The following is a 22,774-nucleotide window of genomic DNA, read 5'->3' on the forward strand; positions in this document are numbered from 1 at the left end:
CTGTTCTATGAATAACAAGGTGAGGTGAGTCCCAGTGAGTCTCTGCCAGACCATGGTTGGTATTTGTCTGCTTACTGTCAAAGGCTTCTTTTATATCTGTTCTTCTGGAGGTTGCAGGCTGTGGAGGCTAGTTGTTTTGTGGAACCCTAGACTTTTGGACAGAAATAAGTATGAATCTAACTGATAGATATTGCCTCCACAAATAAGTACGTCCTTTGTCTGAACCCCATCTCGCAAAGCAAAAGCATCTCGCCAGTGATCTTCAAAATGATGCAGGGCACGAATTATGGTGATGCAATGAGGATTAACTAAGTTCTCCTGCCTTGTTTGTTGTGGATCCATATTAATTTCTGTGGTAGGCTAGGAGCCAACTGGACTGCAGTTATTTCCTCATTTAAAAAAGAGTATTTTTTTTTTCTTGGGTGAATTTTCATGTATGTGCAAATTACAGATCTGAACTTGCTTTTAGATGAGGTGCTCTTCCCTTCTCCTTGAATTGTTTTCTGTGCTGAGATCTTCTAGGTGATCCTAGTGCTGAACATTATGGATAGGATCAACTCCAAATCTCCCACAGGCTCAATATGCCACAGCTGAGTCCGGGAGCATCTGGAAGGACAGTGCATGCAGCCTAAAACAGCACTGGCTTTCCAGTTGCTGATCTGCAGTTCTGCCTGCTGATATTCCATCAGTGCCAGGTTCAGAAATGACTCTTACTCTAGTGTCAGCTTTCCTAAAGCAGGGCTTTGGCTCACTTCTAGGATGCAAGGGCAACTGGTTTCCTCTCAGTTTTGCAGTGTTTCAGGCGTTAGCTGATTCACAAAAATAAAGCAGCCAACTATCTTCTCCCTTGTCACCACATGTTAAGGTGAAGAGAGTGCAGGCTGTGTTGTCTGGGGGAGAAATGATTTTAAATTTAATAAAATCTGTGATTATTTTTTTAAATGTTTTTTTGTTCCATATTGATGCAAAAATGAGACCTCTGCGAAAGATGAAGAAGAAAGGAGGAGAGAATAGGCAGAGCTCAGACTACCTTGTAATGGGTGGGTGGGTGTAATAAGACTGCTTTAAAGATCTGTTTATGCTCACAACTGCAGTCCAAATATGTGCACCTTCAGCACATGTGTTTTCTGGCATGCACATGTACAGGTGTGAGTTAACACTTCTGAATATACAATAATATATAATCTCTTCTAGTTTTCAAAATAAGCCCACAGGCTAATCCATTAAACCAGATACAAGGAAGCTCCTTTACTCATTGAAACCTCCAACACTGCATCGCAGTCAACGCTGTTTTCTATTTAAGCCTGCTTTGCAAACTGAGATTCAGTCAATCATCTCTGTATTACCCCAAAATGCACCCACAGCTTTTGGAGAGTAGAAAGCAGACAGCAATGAGACTGCCATAAAATTCAGTTTTTGTATACACCAGGCCTCTGAGTAGGAGAGGCTTGCTTTGGCTTACTGCTGGAGAAGACAGAGTGTGACAAAGAGGTTGGAGCCTGCTCATAAGCGCTCTGATGCATGTAGTGTTACTGAGGTCAGCAGCCCTATACTGATATACTGAGTAAATAATGGGACTCCTATGTTAGAGCTGCCCGGGGCATCTATCCTGGGTTGAATGAACACTAACTGCAGACCTTTCAAAAGCAGAGAGATGTACAGCATTGAGCTAGAAAATAAGATTTTATGAGCATGTTAAAATATGATCTGTGCATTGCATTCTTTGAATGTATTTTTTCTAGCAGAGAATAATGTTTTTCTTGCACTTGATGGTGAGCACCCTTGAATTACATTAGTTCTGTAAACATTGGACTGGTAGTGACTGAGTTGATATCTAGATCTATTTCATGGTAATAAAACGCTTCATAAAAACTGCATTGGCTTCAGGTGGTTTGTGGGCAGGTAGAGACTTCTGATTGCCAGTGCTTGACCAATATCATCCTTCTGGCAACTATCCTTCACTAGCAGGAATAATAAGGGTAGTTATTTTCTGACAGGTATGACAGTGGTCAGGTATTGCTCACATGGTCAGGAGGAGGTCTGGAAAAAGGGAGGCTCCAAGTGATTCAGGCTGAGCAAAGCTCGTGTCTCCAAGATGTCTATCTGGAGTCAGTAGACCATAAAGACTGACAGCCCACATTTGGCATCCCCCATATTATGCAGTGTTAGATATGCACAATTTCCAAAGCCTCCATAAAACCTAAGGCAGCTCTGAGAGCTAACAGTTTCAGGAAACACTGCTGAATTTTGTCTTTGAGGAAAGCTGTTCTGCCAGAAAGGATGCTCTGACAGAACACTGCATTCCCCAAACAAATTCCCCTTGGTATCACCTCCCCTCATTTCCAACTAATAAAACTCCTTTTCCTTCAGAAGGAAATCCAAGCAGAGCTTTGACTTTGCAAAAGAAGTGCCAGTAGTTATCTGAGATCCAATAAGGCCATTTCTATTGGTATGCAGCTTTTAGTGGGAAGTGTTGATGGACTGTACCAGCAGCATGAAATCCTACGGTAGGCAGCAAGTTTGACCACAAAGAATGGTGTTCAAACTATCCTCTTGGCATCTGCTGGAAGTATGAGTTATAGTGACAGCTCTTCGGTGTGGTTTCAAGTCCTTGTAGACTGTTTTGTCCCAGCTTAATGACTCTCTAAACCTAGGAACAGCATCCTCAGTGCTACACAGTAGTTTTTCTTGGTGACCTACTGCAGTGGATAGCAATTAAAGCATTTGCCGGGTTTCTTATAAACTTAACCTTGAAATTCTATTAGCAATCTAATGGTGAAATGTAGCTGATGTGTGAATATCTCTCTGTCAAATGACAGTGTAAGTGCAGTGGTTAGGAACAAGTCCAAGTCTTCCTGTAAGAACTCTGGAACATCCTTACTGTCCACCACTCTGCTACTGATATCAGCTGAACTGTGGGGCAGGGACTCCTCTTAACTCTTTTCTGCCTAGGGTCTTCTGACAAAAGTAATTATGATAGCAAGCAACTTTCACTAGTGTCAGCCAGTGTTTATTTGCTGCATTGAATTTCAGATGTGCTTTGTTGGCTGGTGAAAGTGTGTGGGAAAATGTTTCAGTCGCTGTGGTCAGGTGTATCTCAAAGCACAGTAACTTGCTCCTCCTGCAAATTTGCTTATTCAAATGAAAGTATGATGATTTTCTATTTATACATTTGGAAAAATTCCCCTCAGTGTGCTCCTTCACCCTTGTCACTCTCCCCCGACTCTGCTGGATAACCAACAATCACAGAAATTTTCCCTGCTATAGTAAGTGACTCTAAAGCCTGGCTCTCTTTCCTTATGCGTTATTTTAAATGTTGCTTTTTTAAGCTTGGGAAGCAAGATTGCTTTTGTAACCCTGCAGACCTTAGCTTGGGAACTGGATCTAGGTTCTTTCCTACCTCATCATCCTACCACCATCCCAAGAATGATTCTGCACTGGCACTTGGAGCCATCTGATAACCCAGGAGGCATTCCCAGCCCCCCCCCCCCCCTCCCTGCCCTTACATACAGTGCTGCTGCGTTGCTGCTGGATGCAAAAGCCAACAGGATCTGCTTCAGTCAGTGAGCAGCTGGAAGTGTGAATGCAGATGAGATATAGACTTAATTCACTTGAGTATAAAGAGGTCATTATTTTCCTGTTCGTAATTGCATTTTAAATGCATAATAAGTAGACTACAGTAACCATATGCTAATGGGTCTAACTATTCTTAATTGATTAAAACAGCTTCCAAAGACTGTTTTCTATTCAGGATTTAGTGCAGCATGATGTTACTGCATGGCATCAGGATGGATTTGCAGTTAACTGTGGCTCTCTTCTCTAGGTCAGATTTTGGGGGTCTGATGGGTGGGGAGAAGGATGGATAGTTTTGGATGGACAGGTGGAAAAATCATTTATTCCAAGTCAATAACATGAAGAAGACCATGTTCAACTTTATCATGGTAGACAATGCATTGCATTACACAAGCGTGTAGACTGGAATTGAGTTTTTCCTCCATGGGATATTCAGACTTGGGACTCCATCTGTTCTGATGCAGGGTTGGCTTATATTTCATTTGTCAGATGTGGCCAAAAAAAGAATTGAATATCTCACAGTAAAATCAAGATTATTATCTCTGCATGTGTGTGGAAAATCCAAGGGAAGGCAGTTTTTGGTAGCGTCCTAGAATGAAAATATTATTTCTCCTATCCTTGTCTAGAATGAAGGCTTTTGTTCTCTAGCCAAAGAATGAGGAAGAAAGAACTTCTGAAATGTCTTGAAGTTGGCTGCAGTACAGGTTGCTCAGTATTAATAAGCAGAAAAAAAAATAATAGCATAATCATCATAGCAATACCAGCTTGGTGTTTCATCCCACCTCCTTTAAGCAGACTAAATAAACTGTTCCTTTAATAAGTGATGTTCCATGAAGCAGGGTGGCAACTGCCCCAGTTTGCTGGCACTTAGGCACACAACAGTACTCTGGCAAAACTGCAACATATACATTTTAAAGACAGCAGCTCAAGGTTTTGTCTTTCAATGGCAGAACATTAAACCACACAACCCATCTACCTCCAGGCTCTCTGTCTGAGCCATGTCTTATGTTAACCTGTTGTCAAAATAAATTTGATTTGCAACCATAAGACAGTCAAGGTTAATATTTTAATTTTAGGTGTTTGCTCTGAACTATTTGAAATGAATTTTTTATGTAAAGGCTTAAGTACACACTTAACTTTAATATGTTCTTAGGGCAGCCCTGAGAAGTGAAGCAGTAAGGCCAAGACACTTAATTGCATTTAGATTCTTAAATCCTAACTTCTCATTGACTTTAATGAGAACAGAGGTGCTTAGGCAGGATTTAGGAGCCAATCTGTTCCTTTGTCTTTGACTTTTAACCTAAATCCAAATAATACAGTCAAACTTAAATGAATTTTCTAAGTACTTGCTTGTCTTGCTAGTTGAGAACTAGACTACTGTGTACACTGCAGTCTTTGTGCTGGACACAATAATTCACTTTCTAATCTCCACCTTCTGTTACTGAATGGAAAGGCAGAGAATTGGAGCACTGCTAATTACAAGAAGAAAGAAATCTAACTATACAAATTAATGCATTTATCTGAAATTCTCCCTGGAATGCAAGTTATTTCCTCATATCTCAAGAAATACTGACCTTCGGGAAAGACACAGTTACTGTGTATATATTAATTTAAATCCATGTGACAAAGGATATCAGATTGAGCCAAAAAAACCCCCACAATTCATAGATCTATGCTGACCAGGCAAAACTGAGGAAAAAAAGGCTGGAAATAACTTGCTTAGTAAATTAATACAAAGCCTTTGACATCATAAGCACTTTAGAATTGCACCTAAACAGCTGGTAAAATGGGAGTTCGTCATTCTGAGTGTTACGTGGAGGGAAGGTCAGAGTAAATAATTAAGCAAGTATGCGGCAAGCCTGACATAGCACTCATTAGAAACTCAGATCAATGGGAATTTGTTTTGCAGTACAAAAACATTGCTGCTTATGAAACCATTAAAGAACTGTGGACTTGGACCAAGTAGATAAAAATCTAATTTCGAAGGCTTTTCTCCTTAATACAGGATGTTTCCTAATTCTTCTTTTAAATAACATTTAATTTACAAACACTGGACTTCCGCATTTTGTAACTGGAAAGTAAATTCTATCCCATACTTGGTGGGATACTAAGGCTCAAGTAACTGTTTAGTATTTGCCCCAAAGCACAGCTAGTTCTTCAGTGTCTGATCTTATTTCACGTCTATGAAAGCAAGATTCATGTATCAAAGGAGAACTCTTTATAATAAGCCTCTGACCAGTCACGAGAAATAGATTCATGTTCCATTTAAAGTGTCTAACTATAGGGATAGTAAATGACAAAAGCAGCCTTAGCTCATGGGATCTGCTGAAATTCATGAATGGCAGATATGTCATTGCCAGGATTTGGAAGATAGCATATGCAGACCCCTGGGAATAATTCTCTAAAAGCCTGGAGTTCCACAATCGTATCTGGGAGATACATAGTATATAAAATTAATAACAGTGAGTTTGCACATTCACACTAGCCTTATTCTGCATATCTGTGAGGTATTGCTTCAAGATTCAATCTCTGTTATATGTCTGTATAACTTCTGAACTGCTTTCAGGAATGGGTCCCCATTGTTGCCGTGGTGTTTAAAGAATATAGTCTCCCACTGTTACTGTTTATTGCAATGCATCCTGCTTTTAAATCAGTGAAGGATCCTTCTCTTACCAGCATGCAATATGAGTTGGATGGTTCAAGCACTCCTCTTTCAAGGAGAGAAACCATTTGGATTTCATTTAAATTTGCTTTTACTCTAAACTTTGCAGGACGATTTCTAGTTATATTTGGCCAAATACTGCACTTGGTGACAAGAAAACAAACTGGGAGCATTTTACTGGAAGAACTGAACATTAACTGGGAATAAAACTTGGTAGTTCTACACGGCTTCCAGGGCTGATGTGGTTCATTTCACTTCCCACTGCACTATGCTTTGGTTCCCTATGCATTCTGCTTCAGTAGTTCATTTCATATTATTTTGATTTTATGCTAGCATAAGACTATGGTAACACAGAATTACACAACTTTGGAACCTAAAGGAATTATTTGGGACACTGTGAACTATGCATAATTCCGTTCTCATAAACAACAAAGTCCATAAATCATCTTCCATGTAGTTTGACATATAGTGGCAGCCAGGAAAATGCTGTGCAGAGCTCTCCGTCTTGCAAATGTAGGCTGGTACCACAGTGTCAGTTAATGCAGCACTGTTAAGGCTTGCTTCCAGGCAGCAAGCACAGAAAACCACTAGAGTAAATTCTCTTGATTACTCTTTCCTTTTATGTTCTTTTTTTTTTTTTTTTTTTTTGGTGTATACAAAAACAGACAAACCCACAAAACAATGCAAATGCATACTAGAGCATCTACCTGTGTATCACCCTTAACTTGACAGATCCTTTTCCACATTTTTCATCATCCAAGCTTGGTAAATTTTATTAATCTCAGGTTAAAATATGGGAAAACTGATCTCTGTAGGACGAAAACCCTTCCCTTTTAAAAGAAAAGCTTCTGTACATGGGCTCAGCTCTGACCGAATTGATTTTCCATTCTGTCTGAAAATGTGTATGAAGCATCTACAAAAATGTATTCTGATTTTGTAAGGATTTCTGGTTGCTTTGCACAAATCCTGCCTTCAGGGACATGGTTAGCAGGCATGGTGAGGATGATTTGGTGGCTGGGCTAGATGATTTCAGTGCTCTTTTCCAATCTTAATGATTTTATGAAATGTTGCCAACTAAGAGGTAACTGGCAAACAGATACTTTGATGTGCTTGAGCTCCGTGGGCAAAACCACAGGCTGGAATTTTCAGCAAAGGCCTTAAATTTTTTGCCTTACGCTCAACAGATAGTGAGCACTCCAAAGTTTAAACCACCAACTGTAATGTTTAGCTGTTAATGTGGCAAATGGGGTGAGAAATGAATTGTATCGTTGCGATGCGAATGCCGTTCAGAAATGCTGATGCATATTAATGCACGTTGATGTCATTTAATGAATAATAGATGTATTTGTTATTGCTACGCTACTCGAGCAGGGAAAACAACAGCAGCCTGTGTGGAAATGTGTTGGGAAATGCTATTTGGCAAACAGAAATTGATTATGTATAAGTACTTTCCTGTGTTGCAGGGGTAGAAGAGAGAAGGGGAGTTGGCAGCTTTCATGGACAGAGAGAAGGGCACTCTGGTTTCACGTTGGTTGCATTGGGACCTTGGGTCCTAGGCCAGCCCTAAGAATGTCCCCCACAGGTACCTGCCACCATGGCCTCCATCTGGCCAAGGGCTCTCATCCAGGCTCCGGAGCCTGGAGAGACATGATGAAGCCCAAATTCCCCATGGTGCCCACTCTGTCACTGGTGGCTTGATGGTGGCCACAGGCTGCTTAGGCCTTCTAGGCAAAGCCTCACATCCCCATGAGGCAGCATGGAAGCATGGGTTAAAACTTGGTTGTTTTTTTTTTCCAGTTGGAAACCATTTCTTCTTCCTTCCTTTTAGTAACCTGGTGAAAAAGTGCTTTTATTCTTTCACATATGCCTTTTTTAACAGCAACCAGCAAGGATTTACAGACTGGTGATTCTCACAGCATCCTCTCAGAGTCACGGTAGTTGTTATTCTGCATTGGTACACGCAGCATATTTGAGAATAAGTGCAAGAAAAGAACCCTTGATAATATTTTCTTTCGTACACTCATGCTAGCCTCACGTTTTTTAAATAGTGGCCTCTCATAACGTTACTGAGGAAAAAAAAAAAGCTTCACAAATGAATTTGTAGACTTGTTTGTTATTTTGAAGACGTGGTGATTGTTCATTCAAACATGGGCTAGAGTTCTCAGTTGCTAAATTTGTTCTAACAAGAACTTTACTGGTTATTTACTACCTCTGTTCTCACTGAGTGACACATGATTCAAGTGCACCTTTATGTTAGGCAGAGTTGTATGGAAGAGAGAAAACACTAATTCAACCACAAAGAAACTATGCAAACAGAAATCAGAAAGTCTTGACCAGAAACTCTATGCAGAAAGACAGTTCTTTCTTTTATATTCAGTTCTTCAAATATTGGTGGGGAAAATTATGAAGACAATCCAAAGAGGTCAAGTGGAAAAAAGAAGTGATAGTTACCTAATGTGCCATGTGAAAAATGCTCCCAGAAAAGTACTATCCTCACTTTCCTCTGACATAAGTTTCTGGTTAGAGATTTTACTGATTTTTATTTCATGATGAGACAAATATGGGAAAGATTGTCCAGATCCTAGCATTGTGATTAAGAGAGCCTAATTGTTATTTCACTTATCCTAGTGACTATTAGATAGTGTCTGGTTTTCCTCACTGCTACATGTCTGGTCTCATAATTTTATTCACTGTTTTAAAATTCTCTTTGATTTTGCTTTCAAGGCAGGAAAATGCTTAATAGCAGCAGTGACACGGCATTGTGCTCAGGAGAACTGGCACAGCAGTCTGAAGGAACTGCTCCTGTTCTCTGATCTCTCTTACAGAGACATTCTGCAAAAATCCATTATTTTCAAGAGAAGTGCATCAATAATGGAGGAGAACAAAAGTTTAGAATACAAAGATGTTGCTTGCCAGTATCAAGAAAGGTGGGAGGCAAATAATAGATCACGTGTAGGAAAGATTGAAAATAAGTCCAATCACTCAAAATGTTTTGAAGGAACGGGTATTCTTATTTTTCCCATGGTGTTATTAGTCTATTTTATGGCTTAAATGGCTCTAAAAGTGCTGATCTTCTCAGTGCAGTGGAACTTCCAGATATTTCAGAAAAGTGCTGTTGGGAAGTTGCATATTAAAATTAAGGTCTGCTTACAATTACGTCTGCTGCTGTTTGAAAATCCTGTTCTCTCAGCAAACCTAGTGAATTTAATAGAGCTGTGGGACAAACTTTTCCTATTCTAACTTAGTCAATTTTCCAAACATTTGATGAGTGAGATCTTATGTTGGATCTCATGACAAAGAAAGAGGAACTGGGAGAGCAGAGTAGCTGCAGTTGACATTTTTAGAAGAATTTGTTTCAATACAGCCTCTTCCTCTCTGGAAAAACAACAACAGGTCATTCAGGTGGTACTGCCCACTGAATGGGACACTGCCTCATGGAATAGGGGCAGTGAGAGTTTTGCTCTGCTAAAATGAGACTCAGCGTATTGATGGGACAAGAAGTTTTTGATTGCGTGGAAATTCTCAATGTAAGATTTATCTGCACAGCAGATTGTGAAAAGATAAGGGGGAATGGTCTTAAACTAAAAAAGAAGAGATTCAGGCTACAAGCTGGCAGGAAATTTTTTGTGCAGAGGGTGGTGAGGCCCTGGCACAGGCTGCCCAAAGAAGCTGTGGGGGCCTCATCCCTGGAGATATTCAAAGCCGGGTTGGATGGAGCCCGAGGCTTTGTGATATCACACGCTTCGCATTCAAGAATGTGTTCTCTGTTGATGTTGAGCCACTTTGAGGAATCTTATGTACCCCAAAACAAGGTCACTTGGCCCATCTCAAATCTCTGCCATGATACTTTACTAACCAGGACGTGCTTAGACTCCCAACACCCTCCAGTCATGCAGTTATGCATGCAGCTCATGTGCTTACCACTGTAAAATACCAAGGATCTCTTCAGAACAAACCTGGTTGTTGTGTTGACTGTTTTGCATATCAGGAATTCAGTATAAACAGACATAACTTGCAAGGGGACAGAGAAAGAAGGCATAGTAAGAAATGAGTTTGATTATTTTTTTTTAAGGTATGAAAGGTAGTAGGTGAGCTAGTACAGATTGCTGCTGTTGGTTATTTTATTTTATTTTATTGTAGTTTGTGGGCTGACTTGCTATGTTGGATTCTGCTAATGTACTGATGATTTGATTAAATTGTGACCTCTCAGCTGAGCCCTAGGTTTTAATGTAGGTGCATAAGGAGATTTACAGTAATGAATTGTCAGGCAAAAGGAAAAAGACACCCATTCTGATCCCTACACAAATAACGAAACAAGACTTCATTTTATACAGAGTAGCCCATTCTTACCAAATCCAACAGATAAAATACTGCTGAGAGTGCAAGTGTTATTTCCTTCTCTGCTATTAATTTTAAAAAGTGCTGTAGGCATTCATGTTTTGCAGATGCTTGCTTAAGCTGTAAATACATGTCCACAAGTAAATAAGAAATTGTTTAAGATTGAAGTAACATCTTTTTTGCTGTGAGATGGAAAATCACTTGGAAAATTCTCCTGTGCTGCATCCAAAATGTCAGCAAAGCATTTACGTGCTTCACTGTCCCAAGGCAATGTTCTGAGCATGATGCCAACCACCGTTGATTTCAATTTCCCAAAAATTACTTTAAAAAACTGTTTTAGCTTGAATAACCTGAAGCAAGCATAATTATTCCTTCTCTCAACATTCCCATGCTAATTCTCTGACAATTGTTCATATAAAAGCTTTCTCTTTGGTTTGTGGGTTGGAGGGAGTGCAGAAAAGCACAGGTTGGAGAAAAATAAGTTTTTTTGCATGTATATTCTGATGGTCTCTAACACTCATCTGCCTGCACAAAGACTATGGCCCAATCTAGACAGCACTGTTCCAGCCATCCACCTGCAAACTGAGCAGTGTTAGAGATTTACAAGATCTGGGGTTACCCCTTTGTAAAACGCTGATAACATATGCACAAACCTTGCCAAATCTCTCTCTGTACACTGCTTAGAAAGTATTGACTCCACTAAACCTCTTTTTAGATGCCAAATTCATTTATTTGAATTGTGCTAGAGTCAGCTTCCAAATGGATTCCACAACAGTTTTCTATACAGCCTGCTTCCAGTTGGCCAAGGCTTTGAAGTGCACTAGAAAGACTTTTGTTTCCTGGAGGTTGGAAGTTTCAAAGATAAACTCTTCATTCACCTGAATAGGAAGGTGGCAAAGATGTGCTAGAGCTGTTTCTAGCAAAATTCACGTTGGTATCTTTCAGCAATTTCTATCATATAACATGGCAGCAACTGCAGGTAGGGAATGTTTTGTAGGCCAACACTCATGATTTGGTAGGGTTACATTTTTGAGACAGCCAGAAATGGAGCTCATGTATTTGTAGAAGTTACTTTCTGTGTTTTGCTTGATAGACAGTCTTTCAAGTTTAGTTTTGAAATATAACTTATGTGAATTTTAACTAAGGAAAATCCAGTGAGGTTTTCTCATGCTGAGCTGCCCGTTAGCATCACTCGAGCATATTTAAATGTATGAGACAGGATTGCTATGATAGCATGTAAATAGATGGCAGGGCTGGTCCTACTTGGAAGCTATACATAGACTTATCAGCTATTACACATATAGCATGTCCAGATACTTGAAACACAGAAGAATATCAGAGATGTTTTAAAACTTGTGTTTTTCATTAGTCTGATTGTGAGCAGCGTGCAAATGTTGGGGAGGAGCAGCTGAGGAATGAGCAAGCCAGGCATTTTATGGGAAAGAAGAGAGATACAATGCTTTAACACTATGCAGAAGTCCAGTCTCTTCACCTGCAGTGGTCTATTATTCCTGTCTAGGTCTGATCCCTCACTTGGGGTGGCCAAAACATTTCAAGGCTACACACCAAACTGCATGAGTCAGAGAATGGAATTAATTGAACCATATTTTGCCAGCTTTGTTAACCCAGCTCTGTTCCCTGACCAGGTCAACTAACTGTTCCATGCACATAAAGAGAAGTACACATTGTAGGGTGGGCACTGGAGTAGAAGTGACTGCTGCTTAAACACTAAACTGTCCATGAAAACGCAGGACTTTCCCTTGAGGCTGGAGAATGACAGAGGAGCATAGTGTTTAAAGGAATGGAAACTCAATAGATAAATAGCAGCAGGGAGAAGAAAAAGTGAGCCTTGCCAAAGAGGGCAGAGAATGAGGGAGAGCAGATCTGAGGAAAATGGACTGTGCTATCTGCATTGGTGATCTCTCAGTCAGGTGCAAAGAACAGGAGTTGGCAGGAAAACCAGTGTCTAAAGTCTTTATCCTCAACTGTGTGTCAGGGAGCTTTTAAACCAAACGTGGTGTTCAAGCAATTCCAGGGGAACTTTAAGTAAGGGCAGCAATTTGCCCTACTGCATCAACTAGATGTGGCAGGAGAGAGGGAACAATGTGTTCTGTGCTTGCTGCATTTACACTCTAGCAAGCTAGAGCAGAAAGTACAGATAATCAATTGACTTAGATTGCACCTTTTAGTCCAACCTCTGCTGCATTTAATCTGTAAAAATTAAAATTTTGTGTTGCTTGTGGGTTCTCAAGTTCTTCTTGGTGGTTCTTTCAATGGGTAGAAACTCCAGAGATGAACCTGAAGTTTTACATGTGTGTAAAACATACATAACTGCATATAAAATTCTCCTTCTGTGTGTTACTGACATTTAAGTTTTTGTTGTTATGGTCAGTGACAGTTTCTGTAGTTTCCCAACACCTAGTAGTGACCTTTCAAAGTCAGTCATAGCATAGGGGATGGTTTTAGAAAGAAATACTGATGTCAGCCATTCCTGTGACTGCTTGCTGTACAAGTCTTGTCCGATAAGCTCAAAATGAAGTAAAAATATACCCTTCTCCCTGAGCTGCTTGTTGAAATGTTCATCTGCTTTCATCAAGAGAGACAGCTATCCATCTGGGTACCCACTGAGGTGACCCATTGCTTATTTTCCTCACAGATTAAAGATAACAAATGCTTTTGTACTAATGCTGCTTAAAGAAACTTTGTGGAGGTTGTGCTGCTTTTATTCCCTTTCCAAGTCTTGATTAACTGGTTTTGTTCGTATTCATTTCATTCAGAGATACTTGTTATTTTAGCCATTTTCTGGTTTGCTTCAGATACATTTGGAGATGTGAAGGTGTCTAAAGGGCAGCTTAAACCAAATCTCAAGCTGGGAAGCACTGATACAAAATATAAAATACTAGTGAGGCACAGTGTCTCTTCGAAGAAAAGTCATTTTATCTGCTTAAGTTCCATGTATGACCAGATTTTCTTTGTGGTTGCATTATGTTTTCATTTCTCTTTTGTAATATTACTTCCTTTGTTCGCCATAGTTTAAATCAAACCACTATTAGAAAACAGAAGGGTGACACATAACTTCCTTCATTGCCTGTAACATCTCCATTATAAATCTTTAATGTATCTGCAAGGACTTAAGCAAATAAAGGCACTGATGAGAGGCTGCCTATTTGCAAAAGAAAGGATTGCTCACAAAGGTGAGTGATTGCAAGGTCAGGTTTGTTTGTGCTCCTTTTTATCTTTTGCTCCACAAAAGGATAAGTTTTGCAAATGCAAGTAGTTGTTGATTACTAACAGCATTCTTATCTGCCCTTAATGGAAGTCTGCTGTGTTCTGATCCAGGGTCACTGGGAGTCTCCTCATTGCTGTCTGCTGATTTGGGATCAAGACCCAAACTAGGATGCTAGGGGAAAATTTCTTTATAGGAGCAATTTTGGGTTAGATTTTTTTTCCTACTTGCTAGAATGTGAGTACCAACCTGCTCCCATTCTTCAGACAACTCTTAAAAAGATCATTGCTGAGATATGGTTCAATGATAGAAATGAAGTGGCTTCAGTTGTTTTCTGAGCTGGAGAATCTGCTCCCTTCACAAAAATCCCCACAGAGATGGCAAGCACAAGCGTTGTAATGCTGTGACAGAGTCTGAACGGGGAGAGAATATAATGCTATTCATCTTTCATGTGGTGAACAGACACAGCCCATGAGAAGTGAATGGAGTTCCCTTCCCGAGTTTCATGACTTTGAATGATTTCTTATGATTTGTCATTATTTGAGCCTCTTGGAACGGGAGATACCTTCCTGACAAGTTGCCAGCTTGGAGTGACCTCCCTTCCCAGCCTAGTACCAGCTCTCTCTAAACCTCTCTGGAAACCTCACAGTAAATGGTAAAATATGCATAAGCTCACCTTTGTTCCAACTCCATGGAACCTCTCCTTTATAGGCCCTTCTTTGTGCTATTGTGTGTAATTGATAGGCCACATTGATATGATGTATTATTTTCTCTGATTTCCTCCATAAAGAGGAAGCACAAGGTTCACAACAGCAGATCCATCTTTATAGAGGAGATAAACAGATCAATATGGCAAGGCTCTGTATGACAAATACTTAGTGCCTTCAAGGGAGGTAGAAAAAATGATCTCGTATCTGTTAGTTGTTCCTCCTCTTAGCTGGATCATGCTCAGACTGAGGACTGATTTTCAAACTAAACTTGTGAAAATCCAAAATAATTCTGCAACATGTGGTGTGTTGTGGTCATTTGGTAAGAAGTCATGGAAAGGTTGGTGATGCTGGCAGAGACAGTGGGGGCTTGAATATCAGTACAGGAGAACAGTATTGAATGGGGGACATCAGCTTACTTCAGGACAGTTTGTAGCTTAAACTAAAAGTGTGATGCAGCAAATTCTCCAGTAATCAACAAATGACTCAGATGGCGCAGGGATAGAAAGAGAAAGAAGAAAAGCTGTTTCCAGCAGATAGTTTGTATTTGCTTGAGCATGTGGTTCTGTACTGCCATAAACCCTGATTGAAAGTCTAAAGCATAGCATTAAGAGAAAACCTGTGATTTATGATAAAAGAAAATAAATTCTTGCACTGTTGCTAGTGGGAGAAATGTGAGCATCTGTGTTTTCAGCAGCCTTCTGTCTTGCTTCATCATCTTTCCCTCTGAACAAGGTACTGACTGACACACTGGGGATATGATGTTCCTCCTGTATTGGAATCCTTCCCTTGCTGACTGCTATGAGTATTTGTGAATAGGACCCCAGAGGTTTAGCCTTGCCAGGGCTAGGTGAAATGGATTTGAAATGTGATGCTCAAGTTATGTTCAGAAAGTGTACGTGCCTCTGAAGCTGTTGTTGAAGCAAACACTTGTTAGGTTCACATGCTCTTTCCCTCCTATTTATGTTCAAAAGAGATTAAAAGAACATTAAAAATTCCATGAGCCAAGTCCTAGAGAAAGAACCAAGCGTAGAGCATTTGGAGCTTCCTCCAGACATTTCTGTGAAAATGAGATGTCTGTTTTGCAGTCTGTCACTGATCACTGAGGTTGTTAGTAGTTGTACTTTCATGGCCGTATTTTTTTAAGTTCATTGCATTGAATTATCCACCAAAAAGCCGTATGTCAGAATTCTTCTCTAAAGCTTCAGAGAAAGAGGAATCGTGGGCCAGTTCTACATCTTCTGAAGGTCAAACTGCCCTGTGGGAATACTTTGCAAAATGTTGAGCCTGATTTTTCAACTTCTGGATGTATTTTGGGTGCATATCTGTACTTCTTGAACAGCCCTTGGAAGCGGCAAGATGTTGTTTTTGAGCTGTTGTTTAGAACAGGAGCAGGCAGCAGTATTTAAGAAGTACTCGATCATAGTCCTTTAATCCTCCTTGAGCACTATGGCACTGCTGCTTTAGGAACAGAGCTTCTGGGGACTTGTGTGGGTGTGGAAAATGAAGATAGCCTGGCAAAGAAGGTATTCTGAATTGAAACTATTACAGAGTATTAAACAATTGCCTTTGGTAGGAAGTGTTAGCAAGTAACATTTAGCACGGCCGTTTTGTTGTTGAAAATGGATTGTCTAAACATATATCTGAAGATCCCAATTAAATTCAATCTTGATGCTCACAGCAGAAAAGTTTAACAAAGATTCTAAGTCATCTGCTTTCATACATATGAATAAAATAATTAGTATGCAGCATATCTAAGTAGTTAGACACCATCAGAAAGTCTACCCTTGAACAATAGAAAGGAAAGAAAGTGCCCTTCCTTTGATAGTCTGGAAAAAAAGGCACTGCACATATTGGATGTCACAAGCCCTAAGTTATTCTTCTATATAAACATGACAGCTCTACTAAGCGTGGTAGAAGAATTCTCTGCTCTTGTTCAAATGCAGTTAAGCTTATCCCTTTGAGAACATGCTGAACGTTGTATTTTTTAACTTAACGTTGTCTGCAATTGGTTTCTGTTGCAACTATGACACATGTTTTCACTGTGCTTTGAAATTAGAGAACATGTTTATCCACCTATGATTGTGTGTGTGTGTGATTCAGTTTGGATATTAGGAAGAATTTCCCTTTGGAAAGAGTGGTGATGCATTGGAACAGGCTGCCCAGGGAAGTGGCAGAGTCACCATTCCTGTTTGAGGAAAGGCTAGATGTAGTACTCAGAGGTATGTTTAGTGGGTGCTATCAGTGGGAGGTTGGACTATGTGACCTTAGAGGTCTTTTCCAATTTTAATGATTCTTTGATTCTCTAATGCAGCTCTGTACTGGAAATTTTGTGTCTGGTGCTCAAACATCAAGATGGTGCAGTCAGATTTAGCACTGTGAAGAGCTGGCAGTGCTTTTACAAGAGAAATAAGTGGTAGCAAGACAGCGATATGAATTAAAGTAGTCTAAATGTTAATTAAATTGGGTTGCAACTGATTACTGGCAGCGCAAGTTAAAATGACTAAACTTTCCTTTGTGTGCTTCTCTCTAAGATTGCAATGCAATAAAGAGAACTTGACTTATGAGGCAAGGACCTTGCCAGAGCAATTTGAAAGGCGGGATGAAGTGAAAACATTTGTTTGCTGATATACTTACTCTAGACTGTTGAGAAATTAGCTTTGGTATTTAATATTTTCCATTTAAATTTTGACATGAACAATGATATCTGGGAAATAATTCTAAGTTCCAGTTCAGGAAACACATTTTGATTAGAGATTCAGAATTGCATGAAGGCTGAAGGATAGGTATAATCTTTCTTTTTCCTCTTGTGATTCTCATTATGTACCTAGCATCTTTCCAACATTATTTGCCTTTCCTTTGCTCCCAAATTATATCTTTTGTTAGTGGGAGAAAATCATATGAAAGCAATGACATGTTCAATTACCACGATTAATTTACCTGAATGTGTCTGATGATAATGTTATCAAAACTGTGTGTTTCACATACATCTTGCTTACAGGTAAAATCTTGGCTATTTCCTCATGATAGAGAATCAATGTTAGGTTTATAAATCACATTCAGAATTATCTTATAATAAATCCTCGTATCTTCCAAATTCATTATTGGCTTCCCTGGGTATCTAGATGAAGAAAAGAGAGATGGATGACACACACACAGTGATCATAAACCCGCTGCTGGAGAAAGCGCACAGATCGTGGGCTGAGGTCCTTGAATGAGAGCAGCTCTCACACCCACCAGGTGCTCATGAACAGAAAGGAACCCAGAGAAATTGAGATAAGAGAGAAAGGGAAGAGGTGACCAGGTCAGATTCAGACACGATTCACCTGCCTTGTAGATCTGCCCATCTTCAAAGTTGTACAGCAAGTGGAGAGTGTTTGTTCGTTGCCTTAATGATTTCACCCGATAGCACCTTACACCACAAAGGTTCTCTTAGGTAGGAAGGAGAGAATTATCTTGATGGCACTGTCAGGGAAAATGACCATTATCAGCATTTGTCCCCTTCTCTCGAGGAGCAAAGTCTTTAAGACATAATTGTTGCATATGAGCAGAAAGATGTGATAACGCAGAGCTGTAATTGCAGGGTATTTCTCAGTGCCTTCAGCTGTGCCGTGGGCTAAATGCTACACATCTATAGCAGCATTCCTGCAAAAAGCCTCAGCAGGCACTGAGCTTCAGCTGACTTACTTGAGAGAAGTATCCCTTTTAATCAAGTGATGTTTCAAATTTTGCACAAAACTAAAATGACACAGATGTACCAGTGAGGAAAATTTTTCTTCAGAATGTGAAAGCTTCCTATATATTTCCCAGTAGTTTGCAATGACGAAATAAGGGCTGCTTACAAAGAAAAAAGTGAGTTGTGAAATTAGAGACTGCTTTCTTTAGTACCTTTTTACAGAGGCTGATGGCTGTTTAACGATGATGTTCGACAGAGCAGTAAGAAAAGAATACCTAACTTTTGGGATTTGTACATACTGCTATCAAAAATAAAATTAGTATGTGTTACCTTGAGGAGATAAACACGCCTGGAGCCAGAAATGGCAGTAATTCTTCTAACAGCAGTTAGTCTGAAGCTGGACTATCACAAGTCACTAAGAAAGCTGTATCAAGAAACCAGAGGAACGCAGCTTAATAACTGTAAATTAACAGATCGAAAGCTGCACAAATCTGATTTAAAATCTGAACAGAGCTTCTTCCAAAGGCTGCAATTATTTCACAAGCCCCTATTTTGCAAACACTTTCAAACTATGCAAAGACCCCATAGGAACCAAACTTTAAACGATGCCTTCCCTTTGCTATACATTGCAAAGAAAAAGCTGTGCTACTGCAGGAATAGAGGCACAGCACTCGAATCCTAGGAAAGACACAGCTCTGCTATGATAAAGTATTGCTTATAAACATTTACCTGCAAAAAAGCACCGAAACCAGAAATCAGACCACTCAAAATAGAAATGGGCTGTGTCCGACAAAGTAAAATACAAGGATTATTCTTCATCAATGCACTCACTCACATAGTTGCAATCCACAGCTTTTCATTACCCGGTGCCACAGTCCCTATAAATTCAGCACTATATACAGACCGTAGCTTGCACCCAAGCATAGAATCATGCTCCATAGTGATAAAGAGCACACAAAGGTAGGCTGACATTAAGTTATTAAGCAACATCCCTGCTTAAACGCTACAGACATGAGTACAGAGAAAAGGCACAAACCTAGCAGCACTAGTTCAGCACAGGACCGTTCAGCAAGCACTGCTCTGCAATACACACAACAATGCAAAATTATTCACTTAGTGTCACTGCTATCGGCTCAATTCCTTCGCTTGATTTACAAACAACATAAAAATTCCTGCAGCTCCTGCCACCAGTCCCGGACTGGAGGTTGTCTCTCAGGCAGCAAAAGCTGCAGGGCTTCAGCTTCTTAATAACCTCAGGAAGCGGTGCCTGCTGCAATATCAGAGTCACTTACTGCATTGCTTTTCAGCGGAGTGAAAGTGGCTGCTCTTCTCGGCCGCACATGGCTCTGCCAGCCGGAGGGGCTCTGTGTTCAGCACAATTCAGCTCCAAAGTCTCTGCGTGCAGAGGTAATTGCCTTTGCTCCGTGCTGGGCTTTTCTGGCTGCAGCGGCTGCTCACCCTATCCATTGCCTCTGGTGGATGCTAAGTAAGCAATCCCCTGGGTCTTCATAAGGAAAGGATGAAGAGTCACAGCTCTCGAGAGCAGATAAGGTGTTCTGCTGAAAGCCACTGCTTCCATGGCATTTTAAAGGCGAAGGGGCTGGGGATGCCTTCCTTCACGTTGCTGCTGTTGTGCTCTGTAACTCACAGTTGAATTTGCAGCTCAATGCTGTTTTTATGTTTCAGAAAGATTTGAGGTGATATTTTAAATCTCTTTTTAAAGGCTGAGGAATGAACTCTTCCAACCAAACTTAATCTTTTCTTTTTTTTTACAGAACAACGAGGGAAGGGGAGGGGGGCTCCCAGCTTGAGAATGGAGCATTCCAGCCTCACTTACAGAAGGGGCACAGCCAAAAAGTAGCACCCCAAAGCGTCATGAATTTACATGCTGGACTTAGCACAACTCCACAGCTGTGTATCACCCTTGTCAGCTGTCTTTAGGATGTCTGTCAGTGAGGGCTTGTTCTACAGCATGCTGATGTGATAGAAATAATGAACAGTAATAATAGAGGTAGGAAGAAGAAGAGCCGCAGTACAGAATTTCTCATTAGAGATCACACAGTGAAATATTTGCCATTAGGAAAGCTGCGTGGGAACTGTACTCGTGTCCCTGCAACAGCTCAGGTGAGGTGTGGGTGAGTTTTCTCCACCTGGTTGCCCCCAAACGTAACACAGCAATCATTAATTAGCATTTCTTACAACGAGACGTTGTGTAAGGTGTTCATCATCCTTCTATGACTCCTGGGCAGATTTTCTGAGCCACTGCCAGAAGTGAAACTTCACGAGAACGGCAGCAGCTCCGCAGGGAGGGAGGAGGCTCCAACTCTGCTTGTGACGGCCTTGAGAATTCCCAGAGGCTGATTATCCAGTTCAAGTGGCACTGGGAAATCCCATCTGGCATAGAAATGAACCTAATGAACTTTGTAGGAATAATAATTGGTCTCTAGAAAAAGATCAGGGAAAGACAGGTATGTTGAAAGTGCAAGTCGCATTTTTTCCTTTGGGAAGTGTTTATCAGCTGGACTTCAGCTTTTTTCCCCCTGAAATTACTGTATTAGTGCACCTTTCTGTGACATCTCTCACTGTCATTAGCACTGTTGGCGTTGTTTGCAGGGCTGTACATTTCCATCTGTAAAATTACCAAAGGCACTCAGTCTTCTGTCCTACAGATGTTGCTGGGAAGGTGATGGTTTGCGCGCTCCCAAAAATAACATCTTGGAGAGGGGAAGCCTACACATGGTATAGTGCTGTCAGCATCACTTGCTTTCTACAGAATGAGAAAACACTCCTGCAGTAAAAAAAATGGACCTTTATTTTCCTCTCTTTTGAGCTCACAGCTGTGGTTAGAACCAAATTTGTTGAGTCATGGAAAGTCAGAACCAACCCAGGTGCCTTGAATTTTAAGTTTATTGTACATTGTGATTATGCACTAGGTGCAGTTCTTAACTCTTAGAATGCAGAGAGGAAACAGTCTCTGTTGCAAGGAGTACTCAGTAAAACGGAGACTAAATGACTCAAGCGTGCTGCAAACAGGATTGCCAGGTGACAGCCTTATTGCTTAAAGATATTGCTTAAAGATCAGGAAAACCTGCCTGCATTTGGGACCTGCCACATTGGCAGCAGAAACAACTCATGGTGAGCACTCTCACTTTCATAGGAACCCATAGAATGGCATTCACATTCACCACTTTATTCTTCTCTCACCTTTTTGGAACATAATGATCCTTCTAGAAGGGGTCTAGTCATCTAGTCCTTCTAGTAATTAAATTGTGTGAGTTGGAAGGGACCCTTAAAAGCCATCTGGTCCAACTCCCGTGTAGTGAACAGGGACACCCACAGATGATCAAGTGCTCAGAGCCCCATCCAGTCCATTTGCTCCCCTTGGCTGGGAGATGAGTTATAATGAATATCTTTGAAGCTTGAGCTGGACTAAGAGAACTGAGCCAGTCCAGTAATTCGATGTGGCCCTTTTTAATATTCCTGCAGACCTCAGCAGTGGCCATGGGCAGATAAGTTGTTATTTCTAACAAGCACAGAAATCTGCTTTGGAGATACAGTGAAGACAGAAAGTTTTCAGTGGATCATTTTCATCTGGTTTTCTGGGCTCATTGCCTCAGCTCAATAGCACAGCAAACTGCTATGCTAACACATCACTTTGCTTTCTGTTAGTTAGCAGTATTTTAAACCCTGAAAACAAAAAGAACCAAGCAAGTGATTTACTGGGGAGAGGGATGAAGGACAACATTCGCTTGAAGACTTTAGGAGACATTCTAAATTTAAAAGCACAGTCAAAAGTAAAAGGAAATTAAAAAGGAAAAATTGAAACAGAACACCCCTTACACCCCATACCAAAGAAAACAAAATGAAAAAAGCAAAGAACCAACTAAAAAAAATAATCTAACAGAAAAGCCCAACACCAGAACAGTCTGTGTGGTCATTTCAATGAAAAATAAACATATTATGAAGTAACTATTATATCTAAGGAACAGACCAATAAATAGCCTGAAAGAGCTGAGCTGTCAGTTGGTTGTTGTACAGGGAGGTACCAGCACCTAAAAAGCAGTGTTGCACAAAATGATTTAACTAAAGAGCTTTTCCAAGCCAGATGGAGAGTATATCATATTTGCAAACTGCAATAAAAGAAAATTGAATTTTAACCTTCCTGCTAGGGAAATATAAAGGCTTTATAATTGACTCTGGCTATACAACATTGAAGAGTCAGATAGTGCAGAATGCCCATCTATGAGAAAAGTAAACTAGTTCATGTATGAATTTGTTTATGACAAACTTCTCTCTCTCTCTATAAATACATATATATATCATAAATATGTTGATATTTATATAGTAGCAAAATAGTTCTGCCAAGAACAGACTCCATAAGATAAAAGAATTTTATAAAGCTGTGTAACAGCTCAGGGCATGTTTGTTGTGATGCATTAATAGCCCAGCAATAGTCTGGGGTAACTTGTGGGTATTCTACAAAGAGATCATGGCCACAACTGTAAGCTGGAGGTCGATGTTGGCAGGAAAGTCATTCTGTCCCTCCCATTTCTGGTGGAGAACAGAAAAAACAGAGAGGAAGAGACTGAGCA

At 40.3% G+C, this 22,774-nt stretch overlaps 1 protein-coding gene across 1 annotated transcript in view; it reads right to left on the reverse strand.

The window, feature by feature from the left end:
* CTXND1 (cortexin domain containing 1) overlaps positions 1–19,677 on the reverse strand; it is a 30,957-nt gene extending 11,280 nt beyond the window's left edge. Inside the window, exon 1 of the mRNA XM_048956096.1 lies at positions 19,475–19,677. The gene's annotated coding sequence lies outside the window, so the exon portion shown is untranslated. The remainder of the gene's footprint in view (positions 1–19,474) is intronic.
* Positions 19,678–22,774: the final 3,097 nt, after the last annotated feature.

This window comes from Lagopus muta, chromosome 10 (assembly GCF_023343835.1).
Source record: "Lagopus muta isolate bLagMut1 chromosome 10, bLagMut1 primary, whole genome shotgun sequence".
Taxonomy (NCBI): Eukaryota; Metazoa; Chordata; class Aves; order Galliformes; family Phasianidae; genus Lagopus; species Lagopus muta.